The 19,433-nt window shown below is 39.1% G+C and overlaps 1 long non-coding RNA gene across 1 annotated transcript in view; it reads left to right on the top strand.

Annotated features, from left to right (window-relative positions):
- LOC123951632 overlaps positions 1 to 19,433 on the top strand; it is a 75,433-nt gene that overhangs the window by 22,674 nt on the left and 33,326 nt on the right. The gene's annotated exons all lie outside the window — the stretch shown is intronic.

Raw genomic sequence — 19,433 nt, 5'->3', positions numbered from 1 at the left:
AAAGAATTTAAAGGTAATAGAGCTTAGCCTGGTTCCCAGAAAGACCAACATAATATGTTGGGTAAATATGTAGATCTAAATCTATGTGTATATTGCTATTTATATTGGCATTAAATAGAATATTAAAAAATAAAAATGATTACCATGACCAACAATATCTACAAAATAACACACCTAGAAAAACATAACAAATGAAGTAGAAGACCATTTTGTGGAGAATTAGAAAACATTATAAGAAGATATTAAAGCTAGACCTAAATATAAATGTAGAGGAGAGACATACAGTGTTGGAGAATAGGGACATTCCAAAATTAGTATAATAATATAAAAATATAAAATATAAAATACATATAATGTGTATAATATATATATATTCAAGATTGGGAGGGAGAGAGAGAGGGGTGAGGAGGGGAAGAAGAGAGGGAGAGACGGCTCCATCCCACGAACCTGAGATCATGATGTGAGCCAAAATTGAGTCAGAAGCTGAATCGACTGAGCCACCCAGGTACCCCCAAAATTAAATATATTTTTTAATGTGAGGTCTTTTTCATCATAAAGACTAATATTGTGTATGAGAGAAAAATCTGCTTATATGACATATTCTGTCAGCATGATTAGCAGCCTAAAAGCACATTTAATTCTCAGCTGAACTGTGATTGTACCCTGCCACAGTTGTTCTCAGAAGTTATTTATATGTTGCATGGAGAGACAGACAAAAATCCCTCCAACTTTCATGGACTGAAGTTGCACAGCAGACAATTTTTTTTTTTTTTTAAGATTTATTTAGTTGAGAGAGAGAGAACATGCAGGAGCAGGCAGGGCAGAGGGAGAGAGAGAGAGAATCTCAAGCAGACTCGGCACTGAGTGCACAGCCTGACGTGGGGCTCAGGCTCACAACCCTGAGATCATGACCCCAGCCAAAACTGAGAGTTGGACACTGAACCAACTGTGCCACCCCCAACAAATATTTACAATAGGCAAAAGTATCTGATACACTTGCATTTTACTTCTTGTGCTTTGATTTTCTGAAGTGGTTTAGATAAAAAGTATCATGATGTTTTTGCTCCCAAATATGTCATATGACATCTCTAAATGATAAGAACATCTTCTATGTAAACACAATATCCTATGTTAAAATTAACATTTCCTATTAACGTTAACAATTAACAACATTAACATTAATAGTTTCCTAATAATTATGAACAATTATAATACCCAGTCTGTATTCCAATTAGCTTAAATATTCCTTGTGCATTGCATTTCCCCTTTATTTTCTTAATTCTTTTGGTCACAAAACCCAACAGTGCTCCCTTGTCCTCTCTCCAGGGTATAAAGAAAGGCCTTTCCTAACCCTCAAAAGTGACTTGTTGCCTAGTTGTTTAACTTCCCTTCACCTTCATCACCAATTTCAACTAACCTGCTCTTACCTTGAAGTAAGGGAAAAAATAATTACTACTTCATAGTACTTTCTTCATACTTGATACTGTTTTCCTTTTTGGCCTATAAAAGATGCTCAGGTATCAGGTAAATTTAAATTACTGACACTAACGTGAGCTGTACAGTTTGTTGTAAATCAGGTGATTATATGTTGATCATTTCTTATATTTCTTAGTATTGCCTAGAGTATATGGTTCAAACACTTGTTAATTGATTAATACTGCTGACATATAAATTCTGATTTTCAGGGTACTCAGCATACTTAGTCAAATGCGAAGCTATTTTAGAAAAATCTTCACAGGTTTTCAGATCCAGTTTTTTGTACTCATTCCCTCACTTCTTCCATTTCTCCATTGTCTCAGTATTGGTGTTAAACCTCTTCCCAGAATTAAATGACATAAAGTATGCTATGTGATCTTTCGCTTAATTAAAAACACTGGAATACATCTGGGAAAATAAGCCAGTTTCTAAGCAGGTATTTGGAAAGTCTACCTTGGGATCTCTGGTTGACTGGTCACCCTGGGGGCAGGATACTTCTTACTGTAGCTATCTTTTAGAAGCTAATGTTTTTATGTTAATCGTACACATTACTATCTCTTCCTGCAGGCTATCTGGTGAGTTTTGCTTTTATATATTTTTAATGAAAAAAAAATTATTCATCAAAATAAACACAACAGCATTAAAATTATTTTAAATCGTATATGAAGAATTTCACCGGTGCATCTCGAGCATTTGGGCAACCTCTTTGTATCGAGTTTATTTCTTTTGTACTTTTGTCTTGCTAAATCAGAGAAATAACTTATGTTACCCTGTATTTTTAAGTAGCTCAACTGCAGAGTTCTATGGAAACTTTAGAATTATGATGTTTAGCTGTATCTTTTCATTTATTCTACTACATATATATATATATATATATATTTTTTTTTTAAAGATTTTGTTCATTTCTTTGACAGAGAGAGACATACGAGAGAGGGAATGCAAGCAAGGGGAGTGGGAGAGGGAGAAGCAGGCTTCTGGCTGAGCAGGGAGTCCGATGCTGGGCTCGATCCCAGGACCCTGGAACCATGACCTGAGCCAAAAGCAGACACTTAACTGACTGAGCCACCCAGGTTCCCTTCAACAAAATATTTTTTAAACATCCTATGTGTAAAATATTCTCAGTGATACAGAATTATTAGGGTTATTAGGGTCACCCATGATTTCCAAATTGCCAAATCCAATTATTCGCCTCTTTCATTTGGGGCATATCAGAAGCCCTTAACATAGTCATCAGTCCCTCCTACTTGACACACTTTCTTCACATGGCCTCCAGGTTTCTACTCTTTCAAGATTGTCCGCCTACCTCAGTCTCCTTTACTGGATCTTGCTTGTCCTCCTTGTCCTTCACCCTCTAAAGTTAGGATGCATCATGTCTTAGCCATTAGACCTGATTTCTTCTCACTCACATCTCAGATGATTCATTTACTCCCATTTCACATTTGACAGGTCCAATATGAAATTTCCTCCCTCAGACCTGTTCCTCCCACACCTGACCATGCCTGACTGTATTTCTCACACCTCCTCCTGTCCAAACCACCATAACTTCATTCCTGGATTATTACCTTCTAATTTCCTCCTCCAGTATTCCCTTGTTTCTTCACAGTCTACTCTATACTCAGCAAAGTGAGAGATCCTTTTGAAACATGGCATTCCTCCATTTAAAATATTACAATGACTTCCCTTTCAGAGACACTTAAAGAGCCTGAGTCCTTGCTCTGGGTTACCAGAGTCATGGAGAGGCCCTGTTATCTGTCTGACCTGTCTCCACCTGTTCCTCAGGGTCATCTACTCCTGCCACACTTGCGTCCCTGTCCTTCCTTGGGCATGAAATGCTATCCTGCCTCAGGGTCTTTGCAAGTGCTCCTCCATCCTCCAGGGCCTTCTCCTTAGATATCCATGTGGTTCCCTCCCTCACATTGCTTCAGGCTCCTGCCCGAGTGTCATCTTATGACACATGCTTTCCTGGAAACCAATCTAAAATAGCTGCCTCCTCACCCTACTCACTTACTTTTCTTCATAATACTTACCACTTGACATTTCTTTTTATTGAGTTTAGTTGACATATAACATTATATTATTTTCAGGTACAATACAATGATCGTCTGATATGTAACTTTAAAAATCATTGATTAAAACTGACTCCTCCTAGTAGAGTAAAAACACCATGAAACCAAGGAATTTACCAATTTCTGGCACGTAGTTGTCTTTTCAGAAATTCTTTGTTGAATGATGGCCTGAATCATTCAATTTATAAAATTTGTAAATTTGAGGGTATGTGGGTGGCTCAGTTGGTTGAGCTTCTGACTTCAGCTCAAGTCATGAGCTCAGGGTCCTGGGATCAAGCCCTGAATCAGGTGCTGCACTCAACAGGAAGCCTGCTTCTCCCTCTCCCACTGCTCCTCCCCCTGCTGTGCGTTCGCTCGCTCTCTCTCAAATAAATAAAATCTGTAAAAAATTTTGTGAATTATATAAGAGTAGAGATGAGGCTCAAAGAAGCTAGTGCATAGCGTCTTCTATAACTTACACTTTCCTCAGTCTCAGTTATGGCCAACAGCTTACCCTCACTCCTTCCACCTACTAGGACAACTCATCAAATGTAATATTTTAAGAGTAATCATTTAACAAGATTGCTTTAATTTTTTAAAAATATTATTCATTTGACAGAGAGAGAGAGAGCATAAGCAGGGAAGCAGCAGGCAGAGGGAGAAACAGACTCCCCACTGAGCAAGGAGCTTGATGCTGTACTCAAGCCCAGGAACCCAGGATAATGACCTGAGCCAAAGGCAGATGCTTAACTGACTGAGTCACCCAGGCACCCCAAGACTGCTTTAATTTTGATCTTCTGTTTGACGTGCTGATGCTCTACACTTTCCAGTTCAGTATCAATCTGTCTTTTTTTGTTGTTTTTTTAAGACAGCGAGCACAAGCACGTGGGCAGGGAAGGACAAAGGGAGATAAGAGAGAATCTTAAGCAGGTACCGCATCCAGCGTGGAGGCCCATACAGGGCTCAATTTCAAGACCCGGAGGTCATGACCTGAACTGAAATCAAGAGTCCAGCACTTAACTGACTGAGCCACCCAGCTGCTCCTCAGTCTCTGTCTTAATTCTAACTTTTGTTTTTCCCGGCGAGCCCATGTTTAAGGATGCTCATCTGGGGCACTGAGCACTAGGTGTCTCATGAGATGTTGTCATACAACACGAAAAAACTTAACTTACTCCTTCTTCATCATTAATAAGCTCTTTTTTTTTTTTTTGATCCAGAGATAAGAAAGTTGGAAACCAACTGGTCGATTCCTGTTTTCCTATCCTATTGATAAATAAGCATGTTATCCGGAGTACAAAAACAACAATCTTGCTGAGAATGAGTGCTAACATCAGCCACTAGGGTTTGAGACAAAACTCTCCTTTTTTTTTTTTTTTTGGTCTGGACTATGGCTACAGCTATTACATTTCACAGAATTTTAGAACTAGGAGACATCTTAGAAAAATGTAATCTTACTTATTTACTTCACTGAGGGGAACTCATGGAAGTTATCCTGGTTAAATGCTGTTTCACGCGTTTTTGGCCAACTCATTCTGTGCCTTCTACTTACCCGTAAATGTACATTCATGTTACTTTCTGGTGATTGGAGGTAAAAATAAGACTTGAAGTTATCCTGTCTAGTTTCCTGAGTTTATATACTACCAGATCTGAAAAGATTAAGTGATTTGTCCAAATTCAGAAGATTAATATCAGGGAGTGAGTGGCTCCAGGTTTCCCTTTGGACTTTTATTCTAAGATGTTTTCTATTGCACTGGGATTTACATTAAATTCTTAAGCGATTAGAAAGCAGTAATTATCAGTGATCTAGATTCTTGGTACTTTGTAAAAGTAACACAAAATACTTTTAAAAGAAATGACAGAGTTCTTTGGGTCCACTTTTTCAATTCCACTATTTCAAATGTATTTAGGAGTTTTGAATATACATAAAAATCAGAAGGGTATTATAATGAATACCCATATGCTAGATTCAATAGCCATCAATATTTTGCATCACTGGTTTCATCCATTCTTCTTTTTTGCTGAAATATTTCAAAGCAATTCCGAAACATTGTGTTATTTTACTCTCACATATATTAGTATGCACTGCTTAAAAATGGGCTTTAAAAATCATGAAACCATTATCACCCCCAGTAAAATGAATAATTCTTCATATATTCTAATATATTATTTATAGTTATTATACTATATTAATTATAGTTATAATTATTTATAGTTCTCCAAATGTTTCAAAAATATCTTTTTACATTTGATTTGTTCACACAGGTACCTCACTCTGCATTGGTTGAATTTCTTGACCTGGTTTCACATCTTCCTTGTTGATTTATTGAAAGTTTGTCCATGTTCCGGATTTGTCCCTGTGCTTTCTGTTGGTGACATTTAACTTGTTGCTCTATCTCTTGTTAACTAAAGTTGGATCTCTATGCTAGATGAGATGCGTGTTGAACTTTATTGGCAAACAGTTGTGGTGCTGGTGCGTTGTAGAACGCACATGGTGCTGGTGTCCAGTCATCACACTTTTGTGATGCTAACAGGCTAAAATTACTCATCAACTTTGTGTCTTGAAATTTCGTCTGCTGATGAAAGCTGCCTGAATTATTTCATTAGGCAAAATAGTGATTTTCTTTTTTTTTTTTGAATTTCTTTAACTGGATTTTTTTTTGTGGAAAAGAACTTCACATCACTCAACTAGGGCTATTTAGTTACTGGGCAGAACAGAGGCAGGACCAATGCCTAATGCTTTTCTTTCTACTGACAGTTTTCAAAGTAAAGAAATATTTTAAACACAATGGTGATCAACTCGATTTTTGTATGTGTATGCATTGGGGTTTTTTATTTTTAAGTGATGGAATGAAATCATGAATTTTAATTAATTAGTTTCGGTTACTATTTTCATTCATCGTTAGCATATTTTTGCCAATGGGATTCTATTTGCTCCTGCTTGTTTATGTTTGCTTCTATATGTCCCATTAGTCTTTGATTATCTCCTTGTTTTCTGGCATAACTCACCACTAACTCATTTAATGCATTTTCTTCTCCAAATCTAGAATCAGAATTCTGCCATAGAGCTGTGGTTCCTTTTAGTGGGAAATGCTACTTATACAACGGAATGTGGCACTGGGGACTCTCTTGCTTTGGGTGGTCAATGTTCTTAAGATCTTTGCAGTTGTAAAGCTAAGGAATACATATTTTGAAAAGAAAATAATGAAAAAATACTCTTAATAAATATCAATATTCCATTCAAATTTAACATCATAGAATTTTCATTTAATTCCTTTAAACTCTTTTACGCTAATAATTTTGGTTCTTAGCAACACTGAACTATTTTTAAATTTATCTTCATGCATAAATGTATGTGTGTATTTGCATGTATACTAATTCCAAATTAATAATAATGATACAAAGAAATACTGAATTAAGTTTAAGATTAATTGAAGCTCTGTTTTTAATTAGAACACATTTCACTTAAGATGTACACTCGAGGGGCGCCTGGGTGGCTCAGTGGATTAACCCGCTGCCTTCGGCTCAGGTCATGATCTCAGGGTCCTGGGACCGAGCCCCGCATCGGGCTCTCTGCTCTGCAGGGAGCCTGCTTCCTCCTCTCTCTCTGCCTGCCTCTCTGCCTACTTGTGATCTCTCTCTCTCTGTCAAATAAATAAATAAAATCTTTTTAAAAAAAAAAAAGATGTACACTCGAAGTCCTTAAAAACCACTTGAAATAAATCTATCTTTTGTGTTATAATGTCATTATTGTGATATATTGATAAGTTTATTGTTATTTGTTTTAAATTTGGAGGCAAAGTTTGGTTTTAGAACAGCTGCTTCAGCACCAATTAACAACTTGTTAGAAATACAAATTCTTGGGGCACCTGGGTGGCTCAGTGGGTTAAGCCGCTGCCATCAGCTCAGGTCATGATCTCAGGGTTCTGGGATCAAGTCCCGCATGGGGCTCTCTGCTCAGCGGGGAGCCTGCTTCCCTCTCTCTCTCTCTGCCTGCCTTTCTGTCTACTTGTGATCTCTCTCTGTCAAATAAATAAATAAAATCTTAAAAAAAAGAAAAAGAAATACAAATTCTTGGGCCATATCTTAGAACTTCTAAGTCAGAAATTTGGAAAGTCAGGCTCAGAAGGTGAATTTTATGTAATATTTGAGGACCACTGATATGGTGATAACCATTTTTATCAGTTTCTCTTTTTGCAAATACAAAAAAATTATGTATATATTAATTATCTCCTTTTTTCTTATCCAGATATTACCATGTTATGTATGATGTTCTGTATCTTGCTGTTGAAAAAATAAACTTTTCATTTGCCATTTTTTGTTTTTACTTAAATTTCAGTTAATTAACATACAGTGTTATATTCATTTCTTCATATGCCATTTTTTATTTTTGTGGCAATATTTTGGAGGTAGATTCCTAGAAGTGAAACTGCTAGATAAATGGGTAGAGGTTTGGTTTTTTTTTTTTTTTTTTTTTTTTTTAGATCTGATCAAATTCCTTTGCCTGGGAGTTCAGCTGTTTGCTAGAACCTTGCCAGTAGAGGACAGTGGCAGACTTTGGGATGTTTCCAATCTGGTATATGAGAAATTGTAGCTCATTGTCATTCTTATTTGCATTTCCTGAATAAGAGTGAGTTTGGGCATCTTTTCATACATTTGGGCACTATTTCTGTTTCTTCTTCTGGGAATGGTGCTGATATGTTTCCTACTTTTCCATCAGGTTGTTAGTCTGTTTCTTCTCAGGTTGTAAGAATTCTTAATATGTTAAGGATATTAGCTATCTAAGTGCAGATATCTCAGTTTACCATTTGTCATTTACCTTTAGCTTTTACCTTATGTTGTGTCGTATCATGCCAACATTTTAAGGAAAAGGAACATGGTTCGATTTATCAGTGTTTTCTCTTGTAGTTTCTAGGTTTTGAGCTAGTAAGGTTTTCCTCAGCTCAGGTGATAAGCAATTCTCCCATGTTCTCGGTTTTTAACATGTAAACTTTGATTTACCTTGAATTTTTCCTGATGTGAAGTAGTGACCTGATTTTATTCTGTTTTCTAAATTTATGTTTGGTTGTCCTATTTATCTATTTATTTATTTATTTAAAGATTTTATTTATTTATTTGACGGAGAGAGATACAGTGAGAGAGGGAACACAAGCAGGGGGAGTGGGAGAGGGAGAAGCAGGTTTCTGGCCAAGCAGGGAGCCCGATGCGGGGCTTTATCCCAGGACCCTGAGATCATGACCTTAACTAAAGGCAGATGCCCAATGACTAAGCCACCCAGGTGCCCCCCCAACACAATTTATTATAGTTCATCTTTTTCCTCAGCAATTTGAGATGCCACCTTTATCAGGTGCTGGGTTTCTATACACACTTGAGTCTGTTTGTACACTCTCTTTTTTGTTCTATGTGTCTGTCTGCACCACACTGTTTTAATTATAGTGGCTGTAAAATATGTCTTACTATCTGGTGATAGTTAAGAATACTTTTCATTCTTATTTTCATTATGAGTTCTCTGCTAATGTCCTTAGTCTTCTACTGACTTAGATCTGCTCTAGTGACTTTCTGCGAGAACCAGGTCTTAAAATAGCTGTTTACTGCTGCCTCTCCTCTGCCCTTCCTCTCACCATTCAATTTCATTTTTTGTCTTAATTTTGATCTTTAATATTAAAAAGACAAAACCTGGCAGTTTTATCTACTTTTGGTCTGTATATTCTTAAGTACAATCAAACAACTATTATTTGGCTTATCAGCTTTGGGAGATAGCCTTTGTTCACATTTTCTTTCATTGGGCATCTTAAAAGGTATAGCTGGGAAGTTCATACCTACTATCCACTCTACTTTCCTTGTGTTCTTTTCTTTCCCTTCCCTGTTTTGCTCTTTGTATGGATTACTTACACGTGTCAGAACATTTGGAATTTATATACCACTATGTCACCCTTATCCCTTTTAGTCTGTGTTCTACAGGTGAATATATTCAGTGCTTCTCTGTCAGCCTTAAGCTCCAGCTTTTGCCATCTTCTCATGATGGATTGTTTTCTAGTAACTTCTTCGGGAAGAGCTTTAGTGTGTTTACACTAAATTGTGTTTACACTTTCTTGAGAGAGAGAGTGGGGTGGGGGAGAGTGAGAGTTGGGGAGGAGCAGAGAGAGAATCTTGAGAGGCACCATTGCACGCCCAGGGTGGAGCCCAGAGAGTGTGGGATCATGACCTGAGCTGAAATCAAGAGTCTCATGCTTAACTGTTTAACCAACTGAGCTACTCAGGTACCACTAGGTGTTCACATTTAAAGAGCAATTTGACTAGATACAAATCCTTAGCTCACATTTTCTTTCACTGAGTATCTTAAATATGTCGCTCCAGTGTTTTCTACCTTAAAATATTGCTGCTTGGAAAATGGATGACTTTTCCATTTCCACCCCAGGGGTACTGGGGTGGCTTAGTTTGTTAAACGTCTGCCTTCCGATCAGCTCATGATCCCAGCCCCACATCGGGCTCCCTGCTCAGGATGAAGTCTGCTTCTCCCTCTCCCCTTTGCCGCTCCCCTTGCTGCCCTCCCTCTCTGTCTCTGTCAAATAAATAAATAAAATCTTAAAAAAAAAAAAAGGATGACAATCTGATTTTCATTGTTCCTGACTACCTAAAGAATTTTTTCTTTATCTTTGAAGTTTAATAATTTTACTAAGATATGTTCAATAAAATATATCGTTTATAAATCAATACAGCATTTCTTCTTGATACATAGATCCAAGGCTTTTTAAATTCAGAAAAAGTTTTCTTTTTCTTTTTTTTTTTCCAAGGAACTTTTCTTGAATTACAGTCATAAGTATTTTATTTGTTCTATTTCCTAGATGTTATCTTACGGTTCTCCAATTGCATTTATACTAGATATCCTTTGTTTGCTGGCTATTTCTAGTATTTTCTCCTAAATCTTAATAACAGCAACAACAAAAACAACACCAACAACTTTATCTTTGTTTGAGTTCCTTCACTTTTCCCTTTCTAAGCATTTATGTCATATTTTTGTGTTCTTTTTTTTTTAAGATTTTATGTATTTATTTGACAGAGAGAGAGATCACAAGCAGGCAGAGAGAGAGAGGGGAAAGCAGGCTCCCCGCTGAGCAGAGAGCCCAATGCGGGGCTTGATCCCAGGACCCTGATCATGACCTGAGCTGAAGGCAGAGACTTAACCCTTTGAGCCACCCAGGCACCCCTTGTGTGTTCTTTTTGATTTAGCTTTTATTTCTCATTTTTTGCTCTCTTTCCCCAATTCTTTCTTTCTTACATCAGTCAGTTCTCATTTTCTATTTTTCCATATCTTTTGGTGCACAATTCCTCAGTATAAGGAATGTTACAATTCTTTAATTCTTTAGGTTGGAATAACTCCTCATAGAGCTACCACTCAACTAGCCAATAAAAGGTTTAAGTAACTCTTTGTGGCTTATGCTCCCTCACTTTTTTTTTTAAATCAAAGCAGAATCTGATCATTGCTTGTGGCTAGAAGATGGGGAGGGATCTGCTCCTATGCCTGTGGTGGTTGGTGTCTTTATTCTGGGTCCTCTGGCTACATGATAGTGATGTTAAGATTTGGCCCAATGTAGTCTCTTTGCTTTGATGGTCCTCAGAGATGTTTCTTAGAACACTTCACTACATTGTCAGAAGATTCTTACAAAAACCTTTGTGTCTTCCTAAGACTCAGTAAAACCTGACTCATCACCTGGGATGCTTCCTTCTTCAACCCTCATTCCTCCAGCTCGGTTTCTGAGCACAGGAGGGGCTAAACTCCTACCTTTCACTCATATTTGGCCATTTCCATCTCTTGTTGCCCAAGCTTCTTCCGTTTGCTACCCGCTCAGCACATTTAGCTCCTCTCTGAGACCATTAGTCTAATAACTTTCAATGAAATAGAAATAAATATTTTTCCTTTGTGTATTTTGCAGGATATTTTATGTCTTTAAATCTTTAGGAACACATGTTATTTTCTGTTTTATGGGGAAGGGGTTGGAGTTGGGACAGTCGATGTTACCTCCAGAAGCACTTTCCCAACATACTATTGTTTCATGTGTCTGGGCTTATTTATGCCTGTCTTCTCTTAATAAACAAGTTAGTGAAACTCATTGTTAAAGAGTTTATTTCAATGAAAAACACAACACATGTTAGGATCTTTAAGATGCATTATAATAAAAATAATTGATTTTTTGACTTTTCATCCACTGATGCTTTGTCAGTGAGGTCCTTCAAGAAGCAGACAGCAAGGTAGAACAAGAGATACATTGGAGGAAGGGCCTGAAGGATAAGGCAGGCAGGAGCCTTCCTATGGCAATGCAGGTCTCATACCTGCGAAAGGGGAAAGTGAAGAGTTTCAGATCCTGGGGCAGGTGTGAAAGACTCGTGGTGGGGCAAGGCAATGGGAAATACTCAAATAAAACTTGCGCATTAGAGAAATCTTGGCCAAAGCGGCCATTGCTTGGGTCTAGTCCTGGTCACACAGGGTCATGGGCCAGGAGCAGCCCAGGTTCAACACAGATCATGGATTGAGTGGATGAGGCACTGTGTCCCAGGATGTGGCAGTTGGAGGTTGTCAGTCAGGAGGTTCTCTTGAAGGGCCATGGGGTGCGTCATCTCTGGCTGCCACTGATGTCTACTGGATATATTTAGCCCATTTAAAAAAAACAACAACAAAAAACACTTTACTATAAATGTCTTTTCTATTAAAGCAGTTTGACAAAGTCTTCTTCACCTGGGGAAAAGAGTCCAACAGAGATTAATAATGTACATTTGTTGCTGGATAGTCCTCAAATATCTACTAAGGCTCTAATATAATTTTTAAAAATTAGAGAACGTGAAAGTAGTTAAAATATCATTTATCATTATTTAGCACTCTAATAATCATAGGCAGTCTAAAAACACCATTAGATTGTATAATGCTGTTCTTTTAGTCTTATTTGTCACTTTTCTAAAGGTAAAGTACTCATCACTTGACTGAAAAGTACAAAATCAGTAACTGGATATACCTGTTTCTGATCAGTCTGTCCTTTTGACCGTTTCGATTTTGATCTCCAGCAAGTTTGTTTTCAATGGAGCCATCTCCTTCCAAAAGGACCAGAAAAACTTTGATCCTGGGAATCAGGTCATCTCTGGTCTAATTCTGCTTTGTTACAATGTAGCTGTGTGACTTTACAGAAATTACTTCACCCCCTTGGGTTTCAGTTTCCATATCTGTGAAATGAGTTTATTAGATTAGATAATCTCTAGGCTTCCTCTAGCCTGTGAAATATTGCAGTTGAAGTTGGAGGTTATGGATAAAATGTTTCTATATTTGTTATCAAAAACTAAAATAAAGACATGGAACCTATATTTAGGAAGTATGTGGACAGAATGCATGTTGGAAAATGCAATTAATATTTAAAACAATCTTCAAGGCAAGAAGAATAGGTTATTTTCTACTAAATAAACTTTATTAAGGATATGGTGGATTGTCTATTTTTAAAAAATAAGACTTTTAGTTTAGAACAGCTTTAGATTTACAGAATTATAGCAAAGATAGTACAGAGTGTTTATTTGTTTTGCATCACACTTAAGTTTAAAAATATTTGTGGTGGGGCGCCTGGGTGGCTCAGGGGTTAAGCCTCTGCCTTCGGCTCAGGTCATGATCTCAGGGACCTGGGATCGAGCCCCGCATCGGGCTCTCTGCTCAGCGGGGAGCCTGCTTCCCCCCTTTCTCTCTGCCTGCCTCTCTGCCTACTTGTGATCTCTCTCTGTCAAATAAATAAATAAAATCTTTAAAAAAAATATTTGTGGTGATCAGTGTTGGGTGGTTGGTATTGGTGGTGGAGGGGGCTGAGGTGGGGCTACTGGGACAATGTATGGAGAGACTGGACTTAACATTTTCTGTGAAAAGAATAGAAGAGAAGTGAGCTGGGTGAAATCGGAGGGAGAAACAAGCCATGAGAGACTGTGGTCTCTGGGAAACAAACTGAGGGTTTCGTCGGGGGGAGTGGAGGTTGGGTGAGCCTGGTGGTGGGTATTATGGAGGGCATGTATTGCATGGAGCACTGGGTGTGGTGTATAAACAATGAATTTTGGAACACTGAAACAAATAAATTAAATTAAAAAAAAAAGAATTTAGGCATGTTATTAACTATCAAAAAAACCCCACACGACAACCTAACATAAGCTTACCTACATTAATAGAGACTTACATTAATGATCCAGAATAAGGAAGCGACGATCATATTGTGCTCCAGCCTAGCTACCCCTCATCTGGAGTTCTGTTTTTGGTTCAGGAAACACTGAAATGTTTGTAGGAGACCAAAAGATGAGGGAACAGTGTGATGAAAGACTTGAAAGTTATTATCTAAGAGGAAAGACGGGATGAGCAGATGAGGTTTAGCCTTAACAAGAGCAGACTTAGCAGAAACATGCAACCGATTCCTTTTAAAATTAAATTTATTTAAAAAAATTAGGTAGACTAGTCCTATAATCAAAAAATCAAAGTGATGTAATAGATATCAGTGCTTCTACTTCTGTTTCTACTCTGATCCCCCATCTTATTTAAGTGTGATTTTTTAATTTATTTCTTTTGAATCCTCCCACAGTGTTTCTTTTTTTTTTTTTTAAAGATTTTATTTATTCATTTGACAGACACAGATCACAAGTAGGCAGAGAGGCAGGCAGAGAGAGAGAGAGGGAAGCAGGCTCCCTGCTGAGCAGAGAGCCAGATGCGGGACTCGATCCCAGGACCCCGAGATCATGACCTGAGCCGAAGGCAGCGGCTTAACCCACTGAGCCACCCAGGCGCCCCTCCCACAGTGTTTCTTTAGGCAATTACAAGCGAATACAATCAAATGATGCATGTTATTTTGCACCTTGATTTTTTTTTTACTTAATATATTTTGGATCTCTCTCTCTCTCTCTCTCTATATATATATATGTATAAAATGAGGGTGCCTCATTTATTTTAAATGATTGTATAGAATTCCATCTTGTGAAGGCATCAGAGGTCACTTAACCTGTTCCAAAAATCAACGCTTGAGGGGCGCCTCAGTGGCTCAGTGGGTTAGGCTTCTGCCTTTAGCTCAGGTCATGGTCTCAGGGTCCTGGTATTGAGCCCTGTGTCGGGCTCTCTGCTCAGTGGGGAACCCCCTTCCCCCTCTCTCTCTGCCTGTGTCTCTGCCTACTTGTGATCTCTCTTTCTCTAGGTCAAATAAATAAATAAAATCTTTAAAAAAAAATCAATGCTTGGGGCGCCTGGGTGGCTCAGTGGGTTAAGCTGCTGCCTTCGGCTCAGGTCATGATCTCAGGGTCCTGGGATCGAGTCCCGCATTGGGCTCTCTGCTCAGCAGGGAGCCTGCTTCTCCCTCTCTCTCTCTCTCTCTCTCTGCCTGCCTCTCTGCCTACTTGTGATCTCTCTCTGCCAAATAAATGAATAAAATCTTAAAAAAAAAAAATCAATGCTTGAATTCTTGTCCATGTTCTGTTTTTACAATGGTGTTATTCATGGGAAAAAAAAAAAAAAAAAAAACAAGACAAAATGAGCAGCAATACTTATTTTTCACCTGGAGTTCTTGCAGGCATATCCATAGAATAAATTATTAGGAGTGGGGCCCTTGGGTTCAAACTTAACTATACATTTTAAATTTTTATTTATTTATTTATCTATTTAAAGATTTTATTTATTTGAGAGAGATAGTGAGAGAGAGAGAGCATGAGATGGGGAAGGGCAGAAGCAGAGGGAGAAGCAGACTCCTAGCTGAGCAGGGAACCTGACTCGGCTTGATCTCAGGACCCCAGGATCATGACCTTGGCCAAAGGCAGATGCTTAACTGAGTCACCAGTTGCATTTTTAATCTCGAAAGATTTTGCCGTATTGCTGTCCATAGGGCTGGTCCCAGTTTGCACATTCAAGAGCAGTATATGTGAATACAGGTCTTCACAGCCTCACCCACACAGAATATGCTCAAACTCTTAGATGTTTTTTACTACGTTTTGCTAGGTGAGAAATAGCAGCTTGGTGTTGTTTCAGTTTTCATGCATCTGTTTATAAATGTCGGAGAATATCTTTTTATATGTCGGAGAGCCATTTCCTCCCCCCCTTGAATTATCTGTTTACACGCCTTGTGCACAGTTTTGAACTGCATTGTTCATGTCGTACCCTCCCCCTGGTGGCACTCACCTCTACAGACTGAAAGCTGCTTGTGTGAATACCTATGACACTTTGCCTGCAGGCGTTTCTTCCAGCCAGTGACATATGGGGCAAGAGTATAGTAGAAGTCAGAAGAGCGGAAAGTTAATGCCCTATAAGCTTCTTTCATCCAATAACAAACAGGGATTTTGTGCATAAAATCCCCACCATCTTCTCCCCTTGATAGGGATAAATCAGAGATATTTTTAATACTGTCTTCCAGAGTTTCCAGTGGAATTGGGTCCACAGTAGAAACTGGCTTGAAAACCCACACTTTTCTCCGCACTACTTTCTTACTCCATTCACAGCGCTTAATGATTTTGTTTACAAAGTAAATGTGTGCTGTAGAATTCTTGCCTCAGCATTGGCTTCTGGAGGAACCCAAGCCACACCATGTTGTTAGTCCTTTTTGAGTGCTACTCCAAGTGTGGTCTGCAGATGGCGCTGTTTTGTGACCCGCTTGTTACCAGTCTGATAAAATTCAGAAATTGAGCTTAAAACTTCAGAAACTTTTGGGTTGTCTGGGTTGTGAAGTCAGTTAAGTATCCAGTTCTTGGTTTCAGCTCAAGTTCTGATCCCGGGGTCTCTAGACTGAGCCCTACCTCAGGCTCCACGCTCAGCATGGAGTCTGCTTGAGATTCTCTCTCCCTCTCCCTCTGCCCCTGTTTCCCATGCTGTCTCCCTCTCTCTCAAAATAAATAAATAAATATTCAAAAAAGAAACTTTAAAAAATGTTTTTTAAGGATTTTATTTATTTATTCGACAGAGAGAGAGAGAGAGAGAGAGATCACAAGTAGGCAGAGAGGCAGGCAGAGAGAGAGGAGGAAGCAGGCTCCCTGCAGAGCAGAGAGCCCAATGTGGGGCTGGATCCCAGAACCCTGAGCTCATGACCTGAGCCAAAGGCAGAGGCTTAACCCACTGATCCACCCAGGCACCTATAAGAAAAAAGAAACTTTTATAGCAATTTGATGTTGCCACAATTTTTAAGCATGTGATCTGTGATGAACTGGCAAAAAAACAGAAACAAAAAATCTGACCTTTACTTCAGGTAGTTGGAGAGCCACTACTTCACATGATAGTGCTAAGAACAGCGGGTGGTAGTACAACTAGAAAAATTTTGGTTACATATAAGGGCATTTTCTAATTGCCCAGTGTGCCTAAAACAGGAAGAGATTTCTGTGTTCGTGACAGTCAACACTCTTATGAGAGGAGGGAGCCTGTTTGGCTGGTTGGCTGACTGTTGAGATGGGAGAATTCTGTGCTTGGTAATAGAGCTCTTCCATTTCAACAGATTCTACTACTCTGTCTTAATGACATTTGAGCAGGAACTCTGTTGTTCTTTTTCTCTTTTTAATTTTAATTTTAATTTAATTTCCACTTTCCTTAAGTTCTGTTTTTCTTTCTCTAGCAGTTTCTTTTTCTTCTTACTTTACAAGAAAGGATTAGTAAAAGTGGAGTTAATATGCGGGTTGCGTTCCTTAAAACCCTTTTGGGGGTGCCTGGGTGGCTCAGTGCGTTGATCCTCTGCCTTTGGCTCAGGTCATGATCTCAGAGTTCTGGGATCAAGTCCCGCATCAGGTTCCATGCTCAGCAGGGACCTGCTTACCCCCTCTCTCTCTGCCTACTTGTGCTCTCTCTCTCTCTCTCTGTCAAATAAATAAATAAAACAAAATCTTAAAAAAAAAAAAAAACAACCTGTTGAGTGTCTAAAAATTACAGAGGAAAGTTTAATTCTAGGTGATCCTCTGGTGATAGTTTTGGTGTATTGCCAGTTCCATTTTAGCAGCTCTTCTTAATTTACAAACTGAGAAACTGTGAACTAGGTAATGGCCCTGAAATCTTTTTTTTTTCCAGTAAAGTTTCTCACCTGGTATTAAAATACTAAGTGGAAAGTGTTATGAAATTTGCTAGGTGAGTGACTGGATCTCAAGAGTGAATACATTCACTCAGTGCATAAAGCACTAAGGTGAAACCAGAGAGAAACTAAACATTTGTCTTTGAGCTCCTGGAAAACAGCTCTACTGTCCTTGGCTACTCTTCTGAGTCCTCAGGCCAGGGGTTTCGCCTGCCTCCAGAGAAGGCAGCTCTCTCTGATGCATAGGACAGCCTGTCGTCAGATTGGAGTGGGAAGATGAACGTAGCAGTTGCTACAGAGTTGAACTCAATGCTGAAACTGCGAATTGCAGGTCACTACAATCTTATAGGGTGCACTAAAATCAACACTAGGCAAATGTGGAGCGTTAAGGATGGGCAATCAGGAATATTGAAAGTGCTAATGAGCTTCCTTTTCAAGCAATATTTCAAAAAAGATGGTTCAGTCCATCCAGCCTGATATATGGATTCAAAGGAATGTTTTGGAGGACATTATGAGTGTCCTCCATTATACTGTGATGTTGAAAGGGAGTGGCCCTAGAGGCACACTGTCTCCAGTTCAAGTTCCAGCTCTGCCTCTCACCAGGCAAGTCACTCAGTATTTTCAAGGCTCAGTTTTTTCTTCTGAGAAACAAGGATAATATGCGTACTTTAGAGAATTAGTAGGAGGCTTAAAAAAGATACAGTATGTGAAGTTCAGCACAGGCTTTGCCCATAGTCTCATGCAACATTATCCAAAGCCTTGCAGGATCCCCTTGAAGCAGGAAACATGTAGAACTGGATGCTTCTGCCTTGTTAGGCTGGGGGAGGGGGTGCACTGTCCTGTTCATCCTCATTCCTCTTGTCTCTAATATCCGTTCCTTTCCCTTTCCCCCTTCATCCTGGTCCTCCTCATTGTAGTCTTCTTACTTGCTCTTATCTGGGGGCTCAGGGGGTTTCAGAGGGAATTGCACTGTGTGCATCTATCAGTGTGGTGTGTCCGTGGGAGGAAGGGAATTCAGGAGCCTCCCGGGTTGCTGTCTTGGCCCAGAATGCTCAGGGCTTTGGCTTGAGCTTGAGGAAAGGCAGTGCCTAGGAGAAGAACTAACACTCTCTCTTCCTAAATTCTCCTGAACAAATCTTTAGAAGGGTAGAGGTTTTTCTACATTGTAATTTTAACTCATTATAGAGAACTGGAGTAGGATCCTACAAGGGTGTGTTTGGAGTGTGAGTGTGCAATGGATAGGTGTTGTGGCTACTGGTTCGGGGGATGGAGAATAAAACCAGCACCTTGACTGTCATTCCACCTTGACTTTGGGAGGAGGCCCAGAATCTTTTGGGTTCCTAGAGCTAAAATTCATGATACATTTTCATCATTATCATGGCTCTTTTGTGGTCCCTGAGCAGTTAATGCATGAAGAGATTTTAGTGCAATTTCTAACTGAAGTGGCTTTTGAGTAGGGGCTTTTCTGTTTGCTTCTTGCTTTCTCCAGGTTGCTAGCCTCTATTTATTTATCAGTTTCTATCTTGCTTTTGAAAGAACGATCATGCCCATGAGGGCTGAGGCTGTCCAGTTGTGCAGAATGTTTGATGTTTGTTCTGCAGTGTGAAATCCAAACTGAAGTCAGTCCATTAGTGAAGTCAAGTGAAGTCATTAGCTCCATCCTGGCAGCATCTACGTGGAGGAAGGAAAGTTTTTTTTGTTTTTGTCTACTTCTTATCAAAGTCCAGTGTGGGATAATATACCCTCCTCCTGCTTGGCCAGCTGATGCTCTCCCCTCTCTGAGGGTAAAAGTGAGGCACAGAGGATACTGGAGTGTACCCACTGCTGAGATCAAGTATGTCCTGGATGAAGCTGCAGATCTGTTCATGGGCTTTTAAGCTCA

The sequence above is a fragment of the Meles meles genome, chromosome 10 (genome assembly GCF_922984935.1).
Source record: "Meles meles chromosome 10, mMelMel3.1 paternal haplotype, whole genome shotgun sequence".
Lineage (NCBI taxonomy): Eukaryota > Metazoa > Chordata > Mammalia > Carnivora > Mustelidae > Meles > Meles meles.
Note: the sequence above shows the minus strand (reverse complement) of the source record. Positions and strands in the feature narration are given on the sequence as shown.